A 7950-nucleotide genomic window follows, 5' to 3' on the forward strand; every position below is an offset into this window, starting at 1 on the left:
CAGTTGTTTTTGCCTACACACTGACCTTAAACTTCTGCCATGTCATTGGCAGCATCTCTCCCTGTCAGAATACCTGTCTATCTGACACCAATCAATATTTACTTCTGCCTGAAGCTATAACTATTTCAAAAATAGGCAGATAACAGCTAGTTTATGCAGCATTCATATTATGCCTATACCTTTAAAGGACAAGGCGTGAGATGAATCTCGCATATGCCTTAGACTAGAAAAACTGCTTTAAATTTCATAAAAATGACCTGTGTCTCCAGATACAAGGTAAACAGAGTTCAAATCAAAGAGCTTTTACTAATAACACTGGCTGTTTATTGGTTTGGAACTAATGGCGAAGTTGTTTATGTTATAATTTGGTGTTAAGACTATTATCCAATCAGAAAGCCGACCCAGTTGGAGGAGGTGGGCCAAAGCATGCCACAGTTGCGTATGTGTATGTACGTGCATACACTCAGCTTTTCTATACGAGCCCTGTGTGTTTACACTGATGTCAGTCACATGAGGAAAACGTGCTCAACTTCAATAAGGACTGTGAACGGTGACAGAAGGTTTGCAGCCTCTTGTCTCTGACTGTCCCCACGCCTATGCACTTTTATTGTATCCATAAGTACACGGAGGAGCACGTGTGATAAGAGGATGCAAATCTGCCTCACTATTTAATAAATATTTCATGTTGGTCAACTTCTTTCTCTACTAAAGCGAAAGCACTACTATGTGCCATGTAAACAAACAGCACTCTGTAAAGACGTCATAGGGCTCAGTTCAGTCCTGCAGGTGTGAGTTTGGTTCCATAGAATTCTAGGTAATCGTGCTTGAGCACTGTATGATTCTAAAGTCCTAACTGTTCCGCAGATTGGTATGGTCCTGCACCTGTTGGGGCAGCAGGAGGAGGGCCTGCTGTCCTCTGTGGTCATTACTGACCAAATGACCAGGGCAGTGCAGGAGTGGACAAAAAGGTAAGATGAGGGACTTTGAGATGGAGGGGAAAGGTGAAGAGGAAGCCAGACCTCTTCTAAATTTGGTAAGATCTTTAAATCCCATCCTGTGCACTAATGCTGAATCTTCTCTTTGTCTCAGACATGGGATGTTAGGAACACTCTCAAAATGGGAGACCCTGTGTTTGAAGCAAGGCGGCTCCTGTCTCCTGAAGAAATCCCTGAGAACTTTCTGTAGGTCACACACACGGTTCATCGTGTCTGGCGGAAACAAACTTGTTCAGGTTCTCTGACCTCAGCATCCAGGCCATTGGACCATGTAACTGAAGCTCTAGGAAACATGCTCCAAAGAGTGCATTTCTCTGACTCCATGTGGGACCAAATGGTTATGAAGATCATGGTGAGAACCCACCAAATATTTTCCCATGAAGAACTGGGGGAACTTGTTTGGTCCATGTGTCCCAGCCTGCTGGAGGCTGTCACTGACCTGATGATAGAAGAAAGATGCACTCTCGGCCCTTCTGAAAACAAGCATGAAGACCACACCACAGACCTGGAGTCTTCTACCCTGTTCATCCTCCTGCTGAGGACATCATTCTAAAAGCCTCAAGAAACCAACAGGAACCCAGTGTCCACACACCCACACTCAATGTCACTTCAGTCCAGCTCACAGAGACTGTTCTCCCTGAGGGAGTCTTCTCTGAATACCTGTGTGACCCACAGCCTGTGGAGCTGACTCATTCTGCTCCTGTCAAGAAGGAGATCCCAGGACTTGAGGAAATCCCAGAACTTGAGGAGATCCTAGGACTTGGGGAGTACCAAGGACTCGAGAGCCTCCCAAGACTCAAGAAGATCCCTGGATTCGAGAAATAGAAGATGTTTCTTCAGATGTGATAACGTGGTAATTTTTTACTGATTTCTGTTACATTGTCCTCATCAAAAAACATACCAAGAGTTGTGTTTCGTTTCATTCATGTTTAAATCAAAAACTGCACATTTAGGCCAAGTTCTTCTCTAAAGTTCTTTTCTCATAAGACTATTTTTGGCCCTGGAACTTCTACTGAACTAAGGTAAATTGTAGCTGTTACGCTACATGACATCACAAGGTGGAACAGAGCATTTTGAGCTTTGAAGATGTAGACAGATTAATAACAAAGGATTCCTCAAACATTTGTGAATGAAACAAAACACAACTCTACATTTTTGATGAGGTAACAACATTATAACGTGACCTGACGCTCACGAGTCAGTTTTGTATAATATAGGCCCTTTAAGGTTAAGTATGTTGAGTACATCTATGGCTTTTTATTTCCAAAAAGTGTGAAGCTAAGAAGGGCATCTCATGAAGGACAGTGTGTTTGCAGCAGGAGGACACAGCACCACACGAAGGCCCCAGGCTCATTCTCATTCAGTACAATCATCTCACTTTGGAGCGAATCTAAGTTGGATGTCTTCACTTACCAGAAAAAATACTCCTGTGCATAAGTGTGTGTGTATCTGTTAGTGTTCTGGTGGTCTTGAGTGTGCCCAAACTGATTTCTCTAAGCAAATCACTGCGTAATTTATTGTCATTTATGCAAAGTGACAATATTATGCATTATTGTGTCTTTAGTTTCACTTTGAACATGCTTTGGGGGCATATTGGGGTTCACATTTTCATTTGAAAAAAAGCTGTTGCTACTTGCTTGTCTCCATGGAGATGTTATTTCTTTGCCTGAATAGTTCCACAGTAGGGCATTAGACATATCTCTCTTGCTTTTGTTCAATTACAGATGTTTTATAGCTAAAAAATACATCATAAATGCTTGGAATGCAGAAGGTGGAGAAAAACTTCGGACCTGCTGCAATGTGTTCAGTGATGATTTTTACCTGTGATGTAACAATCCGGATAAAATTCAATCACAGTAATTTATGAGCACCCACAGAAGATGACAGGATTGAATGAAATGAGCGTGAATAAAACAAAATACAACAATGGGCCATGGTTAAAGCTCAAAAAAGTTGATTTAGCATAATATGTGTCCTTAAATGCAAAACAGCAGTCAAGATGTTTAGAAAATCAGCATAACCTAGCAACAAGCAGAGCAGCTCCAAGGCATGCAAAAAGGGTAGAACACAGTCTTTATCTCAGCAGCTGCATAGGCACGCTGGAAGCAGGATTGAAATGTTAACATGAGCATGGTGCAGAAATCAATTTGTGTGTTATTCCCTGGGCAGGTTCACGCTATGACTGTCCAGGGCATTTCTATTTTGTATTACTTTCCCCTCCTCGTTTTCCCTCAAGCCATCATCCCAAATAGAATAGTGTCTGTGTCTCTAGGCAATGGCCATTGATCCACATTGGAAGGGAGACACTACAGCCTCTGCTATCAGGAGAATGCATTGGATTTATCAAGATGGGAAAGAAAGAGAGTTGAAATAGGACGGACAGCTCGTATACACTTGGATTTAACAAAGGTGAAAAATGTATTGAATTAAATTAGATATTAAAGGGGTATATTGGAGAAGATTGACTTTTTGAAGGTTATAATGCTATTACTTAATTAAATTATGAAGCATTTCATTCATTTGTCTGTTAAAACTGCTTTCTCCCTGTTGGTGAAATAACACTTTGTTGTTGTTGTTGTTGTTTTTGTTTTTGTTTTTTTAATCCACCCACTGGTTCTATCCCTCCTGACTCCAGGAAACACTGAACTATTTAAAATGTATTTCACAAAAGATTAGATTGAAGATTTAAAAAGTAAATATAGTCAAATGAAATGTTAAATATCATAGTGAAGCGTCCTCTCCTGCCCTCTACAGACATATGATCAATTTATGAACCAACCATTGAAGGAATTATTTAAAACCCTAAAATGCAGATAGGCCTATACAGTGTTGTCCAAAAAGTGAAAAAGATTTATTTCATATATAATTATACAGCTTGTAACACACTGTGGCTATTCTAGCTTGTCAATGCCTGATCCTGTCAGGTCTTAGAAGCTAAGCAAGGCCAGGCCTGGTTAGTATTTGGATGGGAAACCGCTAGGAAAATCAGGTGCCACAGTGGAGCTCCAGTCGCAAAACTGTTGTTGTGTCTTTAGGCAAGGCACTTCACCCACATTGTCTAGTATGAAAGTGGTGTGTGCGTGATGGTGGTGGTCGGAGGGACTGATGGTGTTGATTGCCTGGCAGCCGTGCTTCCATCAGTCTGCCCCAGGGCAGCTGTGGCTACAATAGTAGTTTACCATCACCGTGTATGGAGTGAATGAATAAAACTCTGTAAAGTGTCTTTGTTACATAGGTCTGTGAAAAGTGATATATAAATAAAAACTTACTTTGCTTTTATATGATGATCATGATGTGAGTAGTTCTACATGTTTCCAATAAACCTCTGAAACTCATAACACAATTGTACAGTGCATTTCCCTGCAGTTCTGTGAATATTTAAAGTCTCCTAAATGAACGCATCCCCAGACTGTGTCATTGATTCTGCTCCTCTTCTCCATGCAGCCCTGTGCACTCAGCCACATAATCTCTTTTTTTCATTTCAGCACCTCCACAATTGCCTTCTAAACACAAATAATGAGAGTGGCAGCCCTGCTCTGTGAGCCTATCCATGAGCTAATACTAAATGTGTTGATCATTTGGCTGATTCATAATTTTCCACTTCCCAGAAGCACACTTCAGAGCCGCACTCAACATTTGTTTTGCAACAAAATAAATTCTCACATGCTGATATAAATAAAATTAACAAAGCTCCATTGTTATTAACAGAATGCAATATGATTATGATTGCACAAAGTACAGGACTACTCCAAAGGTTAAAAGTATAATTGAAATTACATCAATGCCAAATGCCACATATATGCGATTGTACATTTTACATATTTACATTTTAAGTTAGTGATATGTCCAGATATGTTCTCTTCAGCTTTCTTCAGATGTGGAGTTATAAATCATAACTTCTCTTTGTATAAATGATTTGTTCTACAAGAGAACCCCTCTAAGGCTCAAAGTAGACGGTACATGCTCCAATCACAATCCAAAACTGAAAAGAGCAGAAAAAAGATAGTTATACAAAATCATTATTTGGACTGACTATCTGGTGAATATTAGGCTTCATGAAATAATATGTCAAGTTCTACTTAGATGATGGACATGTTTGATTGACAGCCCATGGCCATGATCTGATCTAATTACATCAGTGACCCCAGAATGACTGAACTATTTAACTGTGTGTTGCCTGACTGACTTCAATAAAAAAAAAGAACAGATTCTGCCATTATATTGTAATTAAAAAACAAAATCAAATAGTATCACACCCTAGCAGCACCTGACCCTTGCTTCTGTGTATCCTTAAACGAATCCTAATCATTTGTGTATCTTGCTTGAGTGAGTTGGGAGTCAACAGCTGCAAACGAGAGGTGCTGATTCTGAGTCCTAATACAAGATGTAATTAAGGAAATGAAAGAGGTGTCAGCCCCCTCTCACAGGCTGCTCCGCCCGATGATTAATCACAGACCGGGCTAATCTGATTTGTGACAAGGAAACTCGCCAAGTCAGTTAGGAGCAGCCAACTCGACAGCATATGACATTAATAAAACATGAAGAGAGAGGTCCAGGAAGGAACAGAAATCTACATGAGATCCAGAGGGAATGGTGACAAGAGCGGATTGGATAAAACTGGAGACAACTTGGTAGCTGGGAATAATATTGATCTAATATATGAAATCTTCAAAATGTTGTCAATGTCACTGAGCAATTGGTTAATTTTTAACTGGTTTGAAATTTTAAAATCTTAACCAGCCTTGATGTTTATTAATCTTACAATTACTAGTTGAAATTTGGGCAGAACAATTTTGGAAAATATAAAATTGCTATATTTCCACGCTGCCCTAAAAACATACCATGAATATTTGAGAAAATACAATATTTGAACTGATAAACTAAAGGGCTATACCAACATGAGAATTCCCGATCTCAAGCCTAAGCAGAGCTGGACCTGGTTAGTACTGAGAGTAGTACTCATTAGTTAGAGTACTCACCAACCCGAAAGTCAGCAGATTGATTCCTGCTCAGACCAGTACACACTGTTGCTGTTGTGACCCTTCACCCCCCCCTTGCCTCCAATGTCCATGCGTGCTTGCAAAATAACCTTCACAATATGAAAAAATAAAAAACACAAACAAACAAAAACAAAAAAACAACAAAACAACAACAACAACAACAAAAAACAGCTAAAAGCTTTTAAGGACACATTTTGTTTATTAAAATGTGAAAATTGCGATTGAAATTTCAAATTAAAATTCGATTGCCCTCTGATGTTGCAAAATGTTATATTTATTTTATTTTAGGGAATTGAAATATCCAGTCAATAATGACATTTATTACTGAATTTGAAACTCATATTCACTAGAGTGCCAATACCTCATTAGTGAAGAAAATATGTAAGTCAGAATGCACAGTCTGCTGAAATTTGAGTTTGATATTTCATTGATAATTTGTCTCCACAGAAATGACTGCTAGTGTATACTGCAGCAGAAATGCCACTGCAGCCCAAACACTACAGAAATATTCTGCCAAAAGTAATATCCGAGTACTTTTCAATTACTCAAATTAAGAAGATTTAACTTGATTTGAGTACACAAGTAATATTATCTACTAATGAATGAATGAATGAAGTTATTTTTTCATAATTCAAACTATTTGGTTTCTCATTTTAAGTACAAAGAGTTGTTGTTTTTCTTATCTTCAGTGTAAAAAGAAAAGACTTGTTCGATTTGGTAGATAATTTTACTTTGTCATGTGAAGTTTACTCAAATCAGTATAACATGTTCTTAATTGAAGTCATTTTAAAGGTGCACTTCATAACTTTTCTGATCTATCACTCACTTGTCTTCATGAAGATGTTATTGCTTTGCTTGGAATGTTACACATCATGGCAATAAACACTATGCATTAATTTCATTATAGGTTTTTTAATGGAAAATAATATCAAAGAAACATACATTCCTACTATTACTGGTGTCAGCTCTTCACACATCGTCTGACATCTGCATGCAGATAAATAAGTTTATTGCCATACTGTATTAGAACATTCCAGTCCAAAGGAATAGATGGGTTTCAGGGTCACCACAGCATTCTTTAGGCTGGGGGATGCTAAAATTAAAATGGTTAAATTATGTACTTTGGCTTAGAGTATAATTGAAAATACCAGAGATACCATACCAAAGGGAAGTCTTGCTCTTACCTCGCATCTGAGAGTATCAAATCATCACATTCTAAACTCTGAAAACTACTAGTAACCTCTCTACACAAGCAGGTGGCGGACCCTGTAGCGGGAAAGTTTCAGAGTGCACCTTTAACTTGGCAAGATTTTCGTTTTTGTAGTGTGCATATTGTGTCTGTATCCCTGCTCAAGTGAGGAGGTGCCAATCAGATGCTCACAGCTCACCTAAAATAAAACCAGACTGACACAATCCATGGCCAAACTTGCACGACGTAGCCCACAGAGCAGTGTCCGCCCTGACAGTGACGAGCAGCCACGCACAAAACACAGCGCTGATGGACATAATGAAGCGTATTGACCAGACATGATGAGAGATAGTGCAAGCATGTACACATACCCGGACAGAGGGCGGTGACGTGGAGGAGGAGGAGAAGCAGGCCCAGCTGTCAGACACATGCACCTGTTGTGTGGAGGTGTAAATAGTTGCCAGGTCTGGTGCTTGACTCGTGTCGTGGCCTGACTGTTGCAATAGAGCCCGCTGTGGAGTGGATTATCTGTGGACAGTTTCCTGGCTGGGCCTCTTCATACAATAGGGGTTTAGTTCGTTGTAACAGTAATGGTCGATAATGTATTCATCAAAGGATTAGAAGCTCAACAGGTTGATTGATTGATGATACAAATAGAAATATGAATGAGTCATGAGTGGAAAAACTTGGAGGCCTTTCTAATGAGTATTACTGGCAAAATAAGAATATTAAAAAACAAAATGTATACCCTTTTTGAATCTTTAAA

At 39.3% G+C, this 7950-nt stretch overlaps 1 pseudogene; it reads left to right on the forward strand.

Annotated features, from left to right (window-relative positions):
- The first annotated feature begins 3878 nt into the window (after positions 1-3878).
- Positions 3879-3996, forward strand: LOC129411118 (5S ribosomal RNA; annotated as a pseudogene).
- Positions 3997-7950: the final 3954 nt, after the last annotated feature.

This window comes from Boleophthalmus pectinirostris, unplaced genomic scaffold (genome assembly GCF_026225935.1).
Source record: "Boleophthalmus pectinirostris isolate CB_2022bp ecotype Guang Dong unplaced genomic scaffold, ASM2622593v1 HiC_scaffold_3, whole genome shotgun sequence".
NCBI classification, from domain to species: domain Eukaryota; kingdom Metazoa; phylum Chordata; class Actinopteri; order Gobiiformes; family Gobiidae; genus Boleophthalmus; species Boleophthalmus pectinirostris.